We start from the raw sequence: 14560 nt of genomic DNA, 5'->3' as shown, positions 1-14560 counted from the left end.
ATAAAGTGGTATCGAAGTTTAGCAGTTTGGATTATTCGGGGTTCTCTGTAATGTCTACAGACCTACCGGTTGGGGCAAAAAGGATTTCGACGAGCAGTCGAAGGACATCCATATAGATTTACGATATATTCTTATAATTATTTATATTCCAACAATAAAAAACTGATAGACTGCTTGAATATTAGCGAATTTCCATACTACCTTCTACAGCCAGACGTCCAACGCGTTTTCGAGTAGGAAAGCACGTAATATGATAACGTATCCTTATATTGAGACCTCAATAGACTATGGAACCCAATTTGATTCCACGTGCCAATGTACCGATGTCGTGTTGTAATACGAGCATACCGTGAAAATATAAAAAAAAGAGACTTTTATTAATGTTCAGTTACCTCGAATATTGGGAGCAACGACCAACTCCAGTGCAAATACTGAGTGGCCAGGTTCAGTCACTCCATTACAGTCAGCCGAGGAATACTGAAATGCTCCATTCGATTCCAATAACGGGAGTCAACAGGAAGAAAAAAGATCAATTCACACGATGGGTGAGCCTAGTTCGAAGAGCCAATTGGATCCAATTTCAAGAATCCAATCCGGATCCTCTTATCCAATATGAGACCTGAATTGGCCGGGCAACCCAATACAATCTAATTACGAGAAAATCCAGGTCTTACTACGGGCCTCAGCTAGTCTGACGTAAAGGACCAATTTGATCCAATTACGTAAAAATCTAGGTCTTACTGCGGGCCTCTTAGCCAATCTAACGCGAGGACCAATTTGACCTAATTATGCGAACATCCAGGTTACTATGTGCATCTTATCCAATATGAGACCTGAGTTGGTCGGGTGACTCAATGTGGATCCGAGTATGGGGTTTTGATTCTGTTTCAGGCTGTCCTATTCTCTGTGCCGTTTCAGGGAACATTGTTTTTGATAAATGGATCTCTTAAAGGTAAAAATGGAGGAGAAAGCTCTGAAGGCGAGAGCCAATTTCGAATCTAAGTCTTGATGGCGAGAGCCAATTTCGGATCTAAGCTCTGACGGTGGAAGCCAATTTCGGATCCAAGACGGAAGATTGAAGAAATTCAAAGGATAAGGTTTAGGGAGGGGAGAGTTTTTTGAAGGATCGGGGAGAGCTAGCTTCATGCTTCTGGTCGGGGAAGAAAAGAGAGAGAATTGGATTTTTTTTTCTTCATAGGATTTTGGGAAGACTGAGGCAATCGTCGCTGAAGTCAGTGTTGTAATAGTGAATTGGGATTTTTTTTAATGAAGTGGGTTTGATTACTCTCGAATGTTTTGTGAAATCGAGTTACGTCTGTGATTGAAGAATTAAAAGGGTGTCTATAGGATTGAGTATGCGGAGTGAATGAAATTTAATGGGTTAATCTAACAAGACAGTCAGTGGATACAAGATCGTAAGTACAAAGCAGGATTGAAGATTAACAATTTGGGTTGTTCGGGGTTCTTTGTAACGTCTAAAAACCTTTCAGTGTCGTATAATGTACTTTTCTGCTCGAGAACGCGCCGGGCGTCTGGCTGTAGAAGGTAGTATGGAGATTCGCCAATAGTCAAGCAGTCTATCAGTTTTTGACTGCTAGAATATAAACGATTGCAAGAATGTACCATAAATCTATACGGATGCCCTTTGACTGCTTGTCGAAGTCCTTTTTGCCCCAGCCGGTAGATCTCTAGACGTTACAGAGAACCCCGAACAACCTAAACTGTTAATCTTCAATCCCGCTTTGTACTTACGATCTTGTATCCATTGACTGTCTTGTTAGATTAACCCATTAAATTTCATTCACTCCGCATACTCAATCCTATAGACACCCTTTTAATTCTTGAATTACAGACGTAACTCGATTTCACAAAACAGTCAAGAGTAATCAAATCCACTTCATTAAAAGTCCTGATTCACCATTACAACACTGACTTCAGCAACAATTGCCTCAGTCTTCCCAAAACCCTATGAAGAAAAAAATCCAATTCTCTGTCTACTTTCCCCGCCCGAAGTATGAAGCTAGCTCTCCCCGATCTCTCAAAAACTCTCCCCCTCTAAACCTTATCCTCTGAATTTCTTTTATCTTCCGTCTTGGATCCAAAATTGGCTCCCGCCGTCAGAGCTTAGATCCGAAATTAGCTCTCACCATCAAGGCTTAGATCCAAAATTGGCTCTAGTCGTCAGAGCTTTCTCCTCTGTTTTTACCTTTAAGAAATCCATTTACCGAAAACAACGTTCCCTGAAACGGCACAGAGAATAGAACAGCCTGAAACAAAATCGAAACCCCGTACTCGGATCCACATTGAGTCGCCTGACCAATTCAGGTCTCATATTGGGTAAGATGCCCATAGTAACCTGGATGTTCGTGTAATTGGGTAAAATTGGTCCTCGCGTTAGATTGGCTAAGACGCCCGTAGTAAGACATAGATGTTCCCGTAATTGGATCAAATTGGTCCTTCCCGTCAGGCTAGCTCAGGCCCGAAATAAGACATGGATTTTCCCGTAATTAGACTGCATTGGATTGCCCAGCCAATTCAGGTCTCATATTGGATAAGAGAACCCGGATTGGATTCTTGAAATTGGATCCAATTGGCTCTTCGAACCAGGCTCATCCGTCGTGTGAATTGGTCCTTTCTCTTCTTGCTAACTCCCGTTATTAGAATCGAATGGAGCATTTCAGTATGCCCCAACTGACTGTAACGGGGTGACTGTACCTAGCCACTCAGTATTTGTACTGGAGTTGGTCGTTGCTCCCAATATTCGAGGTAACTGAACATTAATAAAAGTCCCTTTTCTTTATATTTTCACTGTATACTCGTGTTACAACACGACATCCACCCCCTCTGAACTTGTGCATCCTCCGGTATGCACCAATTTACCCAATTGCTGTTTGATTCAAAATATATTCTCTACGTCTTTGTCCAGTTCATCTTCGTCACCTTCATTATCCAAATCACTTTCATCTTCTTGCTGCGGAATCTCTATACCTTCATTAAGGTCTTCCATATTCATCTCTGTATCTCTTTGTTTAAATATTTTTACTCGCTTCTCTGCAATTGATATTTTCAATTTTGTACCATCTAACTCTCGTAATGAGTAAGTCGCATTATCATGAACAGTTGTTATAACATATGGTCCAAATCAACGTTTTGAAAATTTCTGCAAAGTACTATGTTGATTATCCAGACTATTGTCATAAACAAGTACCCAGTCACCTTCCTCGATTGCTTTTGGTCTCAATCGATGTTGCTTATCGAATCGCGCCTTGTTTTGTAACCTTGCTCTTTTTAACCTTCCCAAAGCTATCTGGACATCTTCCGTTCTTTGTTCTAATTATCGAATCCTAATAGCCAAAAGTTCTTCTCTTGTCAATCCATCTTCCTATGGTAGCATACTCCAAGTAAGTACCTTTTCTTCCATCGGCATAATTGGTTTTCGACCTGTCATAAGTTCTACTGGCATATATCCTGTCACCGAACTATGTGTTGTTCGATCAGCCCATAATGCAAATGACAAAAGCCGTGGCCACTCTTTAACTTTCCCATTACAAGCTTTAACTAATGCTTTCACAATCGGTGGGTGACTGCGTTCGCTTTTTGCATTCCCTTCCGGATTATAAGCATTAGTCAGTGATAGTTTAACTCCACATCTTTCAAAGAACTTACGAGCTTCTTGTGCATTTAATTCTCCATGATCTGCAGTGATTTTTCCTACGCATCCGTAGCGTCAAATGACATCTTCAAGCAAAAACCTACAAATCTCCTCTGTAGATTTTGTCCTCAATGCTCTTCCTTCTACTTGATTTGATAAATCTTCACGAACTAAAATCAAATATCTCATCTGCCATAACCCAACCGACATAATAACCAAATCAACAACCCATTTAAAATGAATAGCCAGAGGATACGTAGGATGAAGACCATCTCGATGTCGGATATTAGAATATGATTGACAGATTTCACATGACTCTACAAATGAGAGCACATCTCGATACATATTTTTCCACCAATATCGTTCCTTGAGTTTAGCAAAAGTAGCCCAGATTCCTCTATGCCCTACCCTTAAACTATCATGAAACTCCTTTAATAATTTTAGTCTTTCTTCCCTTTTGTCTATCACTCGTTGTAGCATCGCAATTCTTTTCTTCGGTCTCTTCCATAAGAATCCATCTCAAAGTAAAAATACATATGCTTTTTTTCTTATTTGTTTGAATTTTTCTGTAGACCAATTCCCCTACTTAGTCAAGGTATTCAAGTAATGATCAATATCCTATAATTCTCCTTCATAAGATTCTTCAAGAAATAGCTTGTCTTCTCTGTTGAGATTTGATATTGAATAGAATTTCAATCCGACGTCATCAATGTCTTCAACCATTTCGTCCTCCCTCTCGTATCTTGCTCGAGATAGCATGTCTGCTACTAAATTGTCCTTCCCAGTAATATGCTTAAATTCTGGATTTAGTGACTTAATATAAGCAATCCATCTCAACATTGCAATATCTGGCGTTGAACAGTTAATAATCATTCCAAGCAATGGCAAGCAATCTGTTTCAATTACTACTACTGCCCCAATCAAATAGTCCTTTTTAGCTTTCATAGCCGAAACGACTCCCCAAAGCTCTCTTTTGACTTGCAAATATGCATGTTGACGAATACTTAAAACTTTAGCCCCAAATCGAACTGCAAATCTACTCCCATTTGAATCATCTTGACCCACAGCCCTCCAATGGCAATTGGACTAGCGTCCATAGTAAGAATTACGCGCCTTGAGGAAGAGTGCACATTCTAACCAATCCAAGTGGTGTCCTCATTGTTGTCATATCTCTACTTCCTTCCGTAAGTTGAAATTGATCATACCTGAATACAAGTCACCCATTGAATAGATCGCCCTTTTAGTGAATGCGCCGGGCGTCTCGCTGTAGAAGGTACCATGGAGATTCGCCAATAGTCAAGTAATCTATCAGTTTTTGACTGCTGGAATATAAACGACAACAAGAATGTAACGTAAATCTATACGGATGCGCTTCGACTTCTTGTCGAAGTTCTTTTGCTGATGTCGTGTTATAATACGAGTATACCGTGAAAATATAAAGAAAGGGTACTTTAATTAATGTTCAGTTACCTCGAATATTAGGAGCAACGACCAACTCCAGTACAAATATTGAGTGGCCAGGTACAGTCACCCCGTTACAGTCAGCCAGGGCATACTGAAATACTCCATTCAATTCCAATAATGGGAGTCAACAGGAAGAGAAAGGACCAATTCACACGACGGGTGAGCCTGGTTCGAAGAGCCAATTGGATCCAATTTCAAGAATCCAATCCGGGTCTTCTTATCCAATATGAGACCTGAATTGGCAGGGTAATCCAATGCAGTCTAATTATGGGAAAATCCATGTCTTATTTTGGGCCTGAGCCAGTCTGACGCGAAGGACCAATTTGATCCAATTACGGGAACATCTAGGTCTTACTACGGGCCTCTTAGCCAAAATCCCTTCAAAACATATTTTTCCCGCGAAGGGTTGTTTCGCCCCGAACTTTAAAAAATCATAACTATTGATCTAACTGTTCAGTTTGTTTTAAATTTACAAGATAGGTTTAATTTATCCTTAACTTTTACCATAAGAAAAACCAATTTCAAATTCACTCCCAATCTTCTAGGATCTAAGAAATCCTAGCAGACACTTCAAACCCTAATTTACAAGCACCTCAAAAACTATTTTCCTTATATCTCAAAAACCCGAACTTGAAATGTCATAAAACTTATGCTCAAAGTTTACTAACATGAAATTACACATTCCTTGGAATTTTGAGCCAAAACCTTGTCAAATTGCTCAAGATATAGCTCAAGAGACAAATACTAGTAAATCGGTTTACTTACTACCCTTAGATTTCATGTCCTGACTTCAAAATCTAATAACTCCTTCATCCCAACCTAGAATCCAGTAAGCAGTATGTGAAAAGTATAGCCGCAAAAGTGCTCTCTCCAGTCGCGGTCGTTGATCCTCAATTGCCATCCGTATACGTGCGTTATGCCCAAAAGAGTGACAGTAGGTCCAAAACTAACCTCTTAACTTTGAGCACCTATAACTTCTTTATAAGAACCCTAAATGACACAAAACTTGCACCATAACCTTAATTAAAAACCTAAACCTTCTGACCGTAGCCTTCAAAGTTCAAATGGCCTCGAGAAACTAACCCTAATCCCTTATATGGCCTCAGGCAGCCTCCTCACAGCCCATTGGTCATGATTTTTGACCAATAGGAATGGAGATTTTTATTTTTCATCTCCATTCATCTATATTGGTGCCCTAATTACTCCCTTTGCTACCAAAATCCTTCTTCAATCTTTTTTCTTATAAGATTTACATAATTTATGCTCTAAACACCAAATAAAAGAACCAAAATAAGTTTTCAAATGTCACCAATGTCTAACAAAGTTGACTCCAAATATTTAGAAGTTACTACCAACCAAAACCAATCTTAAAAGCCACTATCAAAAAGAAATTAAAGTTATACAATTCTATAGTAATATTTTTAAACAACCTTTTCTCAAAGTAATAATCAAATTATATTCTACAATCAACTAAAATCTACTAACATGGCTCTTACCATGTTACTTAATAAATTATATATAAATTACATAATTACATTATTTTCATATAGTAGCCAAACCACAATACGACAACGAGCTTCTTACCCATTTAATTCTCTACGATCTGCAATGATTTTCCCTAAACATCCGTAGCAGCAAATAACATCTTCAAGCAAAAACCTATAAATTCCCTTTGTAGACTTTGTTCTCAATGCTCTTCCTTCTACTTGATTTGATAAATCTTCACGAGCTTAGACCAAATATCTCATTTTCCATAATCCGATTGGCATAATAATCAAATCAACAACACATTTAAAATGAATAGCCAGAGGATACGTAGGATGAAGACCATCATGATGTCGTATATTAGAATACGCTTGACAAATTTCACACGACTCTACAAATAAGAGCACATCTTCATACATATTTCTCTACCAATATCGTTCTTTGAGCTTAGCAAAAGTAGCTCAAATTCTTCTATGCCCTGCCCATAAACTATCAAGAAACTCTTTTAATAAATTTTGTTTTTCTTCCTTACTGCCTATCACTCTTTGTGACATCCTAATTCCTTTCTACGGTCTCCTCCATAAGAATCCTTCTTGAAGCAAAAATCCATATGCTTTCTTCCTTATTTGTTTGAATTTTTCTACAGACCAATTTCTTTGCTTAGTCAAGGTATTTAAGTAATGACCAATATCTAATAATTCTCTTTCATAAAATTCCTCAAGGAATAGCTTATCTTCTCAGTTAAGATTTACTACTGACTAGAATTTCAATCCAACGTTGTCGTATTACATGCTTTCCTGCTCGAGAACGCGCCGGGCATCTGGCTGTAGAAGGTAGTATGGAGATTCGTCGATAGTCAAGCAGTCTATCAGTTTTTGACTGCTGGAATATAAACGACTGCAACAATGTATCGTAAATCTATACGGATGCTCTTCGACTGCTTGTCGAAGTCTTTTTTTTTTTTTTGCCCCAGCCGGTAGGTCTCTAGACGTTACAGAGAACCCCAAACAACCCAAACTGTTAATCTTCAATACCCCTTTGTATTTACGATCTTGTATCCACTGACTGTCCTGTTAGATTAACCCAATAAATTTCATTCACTCCGCATACTCAATCCTATAGACACCCTTTTAATCCTTCAATCACAGACGTAACTCGATTTTACAAAACAGTCAAGAGTATTCAAACCCACTTCATTTAAAAATCCCGATTCACCATTACAACACTGACTTCAGCAGCGATTGCCTCAGTCTTCCCAAAACTCTACGAAGAAGAAAAATCCAAATTCTATGTCTTTCCTTCCCCGACCCGAAGCATGAAGCTCCTCTCTCTCATTCCCTTGATCTTCAAAAAAAAACCTCTAATGAAAACCGAACTAGTAACCTTGCAAAGGCTTGAAAACTAGCTCCCCCCTCCGATTCCCCTGAAAAAAAAAAACCCCCCCTAAAACTATATTCTCCACTAACCTTATCCTCTAAACTTCTTCAATCTTCCATCTTAGATCCGGAATTGGCTCTCGCCGTCAAGCTTTCTCCTCCATTTTTACCTTTAAGAAATCCATTTACCGAAAACAACGTTCCCTGAAACGGCACAGAGAACAGGACAGCCTGAAACAGAATCGAACCCCGTAATTGGGACCACATTGAGTCGCCCAACCAATTCAGGTCCTATATTGGGAAAGATGCCCGTAGTAACTTGGATGTTCCTGTAATTGGGTCGAATTGGTCCTCGCGTCAGATTGGCTAAGACCCGTAGTAAGACCTGGATTTCCTGTAATTAGACTGCATTGGGTTGACCGGCCAATTCAAGTCTCATATTGGATAAGAGAACCCGGATTGGATTATCAAAATTGGATCCAATTGGCTCCTCGAACCCGTCGTGTGAATTGGTCCTTCTCTTCTAGCTCACTCCCGTTATTAGAATCGAACAGAGCATTTCAGTATGCCCCGGCTGACTGTAACGGAGTGATAGAACCTAACCACTCAGTATCTGACCTGGAGTTGGTCGATGCTCCCAATATTCGAGGTAACTGAATATTAATAAAATTCCTCTTTCTTTTTATTTTCACTGTATACTCGTGTTACAACACGACATCCACCCCCTCTGAACTTGTGCATCCTCCGGTATGCACCAATTTACCCAATTGCTGTTTGATTCAGAATATATCCCCTACGTCTTTGTCCAGTTCGTCTTCGTCACCTTCATTATCCATATCACTTTCATCTTCTTGCTGCGGAATCTCTATACGTTCATTAAGGTCTTCCATATTCATCTCTGCATGTCTTCGTTTAAATATTTTTACTCGCTTCCCTGCAATTGGTATTTTCAATATTGTACCATCTAACTCCCGTAATGAGTAAGTCCCATTATCATGAACAGTTGTAACTACATATGGTCCAAACCAACGTTTTGAAAATTTCCACAAAGTACTATGTTGATTATCTAGACTATTGTCATAAACAAGTACCCAGTCACCTTCCTCGATTGCTTTTGGTCTCAATCGATGTTGCTTATCGAATCGCGCCTTGTTTTGTAACCTTGCTCTTTTTAACCTTCCCAATGCTATCTGGACATCTTCCGTTCTTTGCTCCAATTGTCGAATCCTAATAGCCAGAAGTTCTTCTCTTGTCAATCCATCTTCCCATGGTAGCATACTCCAAGTAAGTACCTTTTCTTCAATCGGCATAATTGGTTTTTTACCTGTCATAAGTTCTACTGGCATATATCCAGTCACCAAACTATGTGTTGTTCGATCAGCCCATAATGCAAATGACAAAAGCCGTGGCCACTCTTTAACTTTCCCATTACAAGCTTTAACCAATGCTTTCACAATCGGCGGGTGACCGCGTTCGCTTTTCGCATTCCCTTCCAGATTATAAGCAGTAGTCAGTGATAGTTTAACTCCACATTTTTCAAAGAACTTACGAGCTTCTTGTGCATTTAAATCTCCACGATCTGCAGTGATTTTTCCTATGCACCCGTAACGGCAAATGACATCTTCAAGCAAAAACCTACAAATCCCCTCTGTAGATTTTGTCCTCAATGCTCTTCCTTCTACTAGATTTGATAAATCTTCACGAGCTAAAATCAAATATCTCATCTGCCATAACCCAACCGGCATAATAACCAAATCAACAACCCATTTAAAATGAATAGCCAGAGGATACGTAGGATGAAGACCATCTCGATGTCAGATATTAGAATACGATTGACAGATTTCACATGACTCTACAAATGAGAGCACATCTCGATACATATTTTTCCACCAATATCGTTCCTTGAGTTTAGCAAAAGTAGCCCAGATTCCTCTATGCCCTGCCCATAAACTATCATGAAACTCCTTTAATAATTTTAGTTTTTCTTCCCTTTTGCCTATCACTCGTTGTGGCATCCCAATTCCTTTCTTCGGTCTCTTCCATTAGAATCCATCTCGAACTAAAAATCCATATGCTTTTTTTCTTATTTGTTTGAATTTTTCTGTAGACCAATTCCCCTGCTTAGACAAGGTATTCAAATAATGACCAATATCCAATAATTCTCCTTCATAAGATTCTTCAAGAAATAGCTTGTCTTCTCTGTTGAGATTTGATATTGAATAGAATTTCAATCCGACATCATCAATGTCTTCAACCATTTCGTCCTCCTTCTCGTATCTTGCTCGAGATAGCATGTTTGCTACTAAATTGTCTTTTCCAGTGATATGCTTAAATTCTGGATTTAGTGACTTAATATAAGCAATCCATCTCAACATTGCAATATCTGGCGTTGAACAGTTAATAATCATTCCAAGCAATGGCAAGCAATCTGTTTCAATTACTACTACTGCCCCAATCAAATAGTCCTTTTCAGCTTTCATAGCCGAAACGACTCCCCAAAGCTCTCTTTTGACTTGCGAATATGCACGCTGACGAATACTTAAAACTTTAGCCCCAAATCGAACTGCAAATCTACTCCCATTTGAATCATCTTGACCCACCGCCCATCCAACGGCAATTGGACTAGCGTCTACAGTAAGAATCACTGGTCTATTGCACTTATAATCAACCTTCCTCAATATTGGAGGTGACATCAATAATTTCTTCAATCTTTGCATTGCTTGAATATGCCTTTCTTTCCATTTAAATCGGTAACCCTGGCGTAACAGTTCATATAATGGATCCGCTATGTGAGCAAAATGAGGGATCCAGATTCGATAAAATATACATGCACCCAAAAACCTGCGAACCTCTGTTAAAGAACCACAATCCTCTTTCATCCTTCCAATTGCATCAACTTTAGTCGGATCTGGTTTTCTTCCGTAAGATCCGCATAAATATCCAACAATTACAACCTCTCGCACTCCAAATACGGACTTCATACCCGATAATGTAAGATGAACTTCTCCAAGCCGAGTTAAAATCTTTTCACAATCTTGTATATGATCAACAACATATCTGCGACACTCCCTCGTATCTAAAGTTTCATCCTTGTCTCCTTCTCTGCATCCTTTTATAGGAACATCATCTAGAAAAGGCATAGTCTTTTTTGGAATAAAATCTCTCAATACCTTATTCATCCCATTCATCATATGCGCATTTGAGTTGGTCGCGCCTTGAGGAAGAGTGCACATTCTAACCAATCCAAGCGGTGTCCTCATCGTTGTCATATCTCTACTTCCTTCGGAAAGTTGAAATTGATCATAACCTGAATACAAATCACCCATTGAATAGATCGCCCTTCCAGCAAACGCCTCAGCAAATTCATCCACAATAGGTCCAATTCCTGCATTCCTGACAGCTACAGCATTCACCGGCTGCATATCTTGAATAAACCGCAGTGACCCATTCTTCTTAGGTACCGTAAACCATCGACTAGAATACGGCGCAAATGAAGGTTCTAATATTTTCATCTTTATCTTTTCTTTCAATAGTTCCACCAATTTAGGTAAATGTGCCTTCGGTATTGGAATCGGTCTTGGATTCTAAGGTACATGCGGTACAGTGAAGATAACCATAGGTGTTATAATATTTGGATCCACACACCCAATTTCATGAGATTCGAAGGCAAACGATCTACCTTGTTTAGCCAACATCTTTTTGAAGCAAGTAATTTCCTCCGACAATAAAGAACCATCAGAACCAATCTTCAATTCTTCAAAAGTCTCTTCAGTAAACTGATGTCCAATACTCATTGGATCTCTTAAACTTGCTTCTTTTGATGCTTCTCCCATTTGTTCTTTAGAATCCTCTGGTAATGGTCCGGCAACAGGCTTTACCTTCTTATCTGCCGTTTTATATCTCGTCTCTACTGTGACTTCTGGTGCTTGAAAAGATTCAAGCATGGTATAAACCTCTCTTGAATGAATCTCAACAATCTTATCATTATCCCCTAACCCAATAGATGTAATCAATTCCAATGAATCTTCCAGTCCATTTTCTTCATAAACACCCAAAATCCTCTCATCATCTTGCAATGTACCTAATTTGCGTAATTATCCTTCAATATCATATAATCTTTTTCTTTCTTTTCTTTTAAAATCATCAACTTTCTTATACTTAATATTTCCATTCTCCAATATACCAATAAAACTCGCATCAAAGGCACCTTCATCTCGCGAGAGTACCTCCTCTTTTGTACCTCCATAATCTCGCTTTACAGTGGTACCTCCCCAAAATCCTTAAATCCTTCAACAATCTTTGGCAATGGTTTCTCCCTCAACCTATCTCGATTCCGTTCATGGTTAGGAGGTACTGTTAGAAATTATACAGCTTTCCTCCCATCTTCGCTCTGTACCCTTGCATAAGTAGAACCATCGTCAAGTACCTTTGTTTCCATCCGTGTTGCCGTGATATAAGGTTGTCCTAAAATCAACGGATAAGACGTTGTATCTTGAACGAAGAAATGTTGCTCCGTCGCAACATCCCCAATCCGAATTTTGACATCTGGACAAGCTCCATATAATTCGCCTCGTGTATTATTAGCTGCTCGTATTGCCCATCCATGTTCCATATCAATTGGCCATTTTTGCTTCTTATAAAGATCTTTAGACATGAGATTTATTTCAGAACCATGGTCCACCAAAGCAACTATTGGTTCTTCTATATCTCCTACCTTAACCAATACCTCAGTAGTTGCCCTTGCCCAATGCTTTCGAATATAATGGCTCAAAGTTTCCATTTCCTTGTCACTAAAATCTTCAAAACGTACTCGCTGATTATACCCATTCTTTTCATTTGTTGGTTGCTTGTAACCAATATCAACCTCTTCTTCATCTTTATATATTCTTGTATCAACAGCATGACTCATTCCAGTTTCGCCCATTAAGTGCCTCTTTCGCTTAATGCTGTCAATGATAACATCATGAAACTCCTTCTTTGCAATTCCCAAGACTTCTTTCAATGTAAATTCCACCTTAGCGTTTAATATACGTTCTTCCAACACCCCTTTCAAATTTGTTGCCGCTTCAATGTCAGAAAGTAGCTTATAAGCAATTGATTTGCCCTTATCTTTTGTCTCCGTTGTTTTTTCTCCCAATGATGCTGAGGTATCCTTTACAGGCAATTCTTGTGAAGCTGCCTCCCGAGCCTTGTCTCCTCGAGTTTGCCTCTTAAAAGAATTTCCTTGTCTAGTATCATCAAAATTTCCTCGTCTTTTTTCTTCCATTAAAGCTTCATGTTGGCTCTTAGCAATATATGCATGAACTGAAAGAGACTCAACAGGATCCTCCCAACCTGTTCTACCTCGTATTGTAGCTGCAGTCCTCAATAACGCTTCTCGAGGTAATTTCCCTTCTTGCATTGTAGAAACGGCAGAAGCCCAAAACTCACTAGTTTCCGTATTTCCACCAATTTCATCATCTACTCTAGTACCATAACTTGCACTTTCTCGTACTACTGTTTCATGCTCTTTTAGATAATCTTGAATCAATGCTCTCATTCCTCCCTTGCCAAAATTGGTTTGAAGAAGATCCTCCCTATCTTTCAATGCTATCTTCCCATCTTTCCAGCAAATAATTCCCTATCGTATCATATTATTAAATTCATTGCAATCTTTTCTAGTGTGTGAAGCATCATCACACCAAATGCATCTTTGTACATATCCTTGTTTTGAAACATTCTTCGAATTGTTTATAGAAGTATTCTCTTCAAGTCTTGCCAATTTGATTTGAAGATCTCACATTCCTCATATAATTTCTTCCATACCCATATCTGCTTTCTTTGACAAGGATGTCGAAGGTTGAACTGTAGGCATTGTCGGTGGTGTTGTACGTACTGGAGCTTTGGGTGCTTGTATTGTTTTCGGAATATTGCTCCTATCCTTCCTCCTTTCTTTTTTTGTAAGCAACCCCACCGCATCTTCAACATTCTTCCACTTCGTTGTCAATCCTTCATCTTCTTCTTTGTCTTCAAGAAGGGGTTCTAATTTCTCTTGCAATTCTCCATCAGCAGCTTGAAGAAATAGATCAACTTTGTTCGGCTCCAATGTCAATTTTTCTACCTTCGATAATTGAGAGTACTGCCTCTCAAATTCCCTTAGTAGCTCTGTTGCTTGCAAATTCTTATTGGGCCGTTCAATCTATCCCAGAAACAGCTTCTTAGTAACGTGATCAGCATCTTCCAAGAAATATTCGTCTTTCAATGCATGTGAAAAATCCTCCCATGAATTCTCACAACGATCCGTAATCGATGTAATGTGGTCCCTTATCTCCGATATCGTGGCAAGTCCAAATAGTGCAACCATTTTCTTCTCAGAAACCCGATTTAATTCCATTTCACGAACATAACATCTTAAATACCTTGAAATATTCTTCCCATCAAATTGATCAATTTTATTGACCACTGCTTGTAATGCTTTGGTTGCCAAAGCTTCCTTTCGATCATTGCTTTGCTGTTGCTGCATTGACAATGAGAAGGCTTGAAACAAACTAGCAATAGACGGATCCATGTGCATACCTTGTCCTTTAGAAGACTCCCCACTAGA

This window comes from Physcomitrium patens, chromosome 13, assembly GCF_059467195.1.
Source record: "Physcomitrium patens ecotype Gransden chromosome 13, ASM5946719v1, whole genome shotgun sequence".
NCBI classification, from domain to species: Eukaryota; Viridiplantae; Streptophyta; class Bryopsida; order Funariales; family Funariaceae; genus Physcomitrium; species Physcomitrium patens.
The sequence above is the reverse complement of the archived record's forward strand: the minus strand, read 5'-3'. Positions refer to the sequence as shown.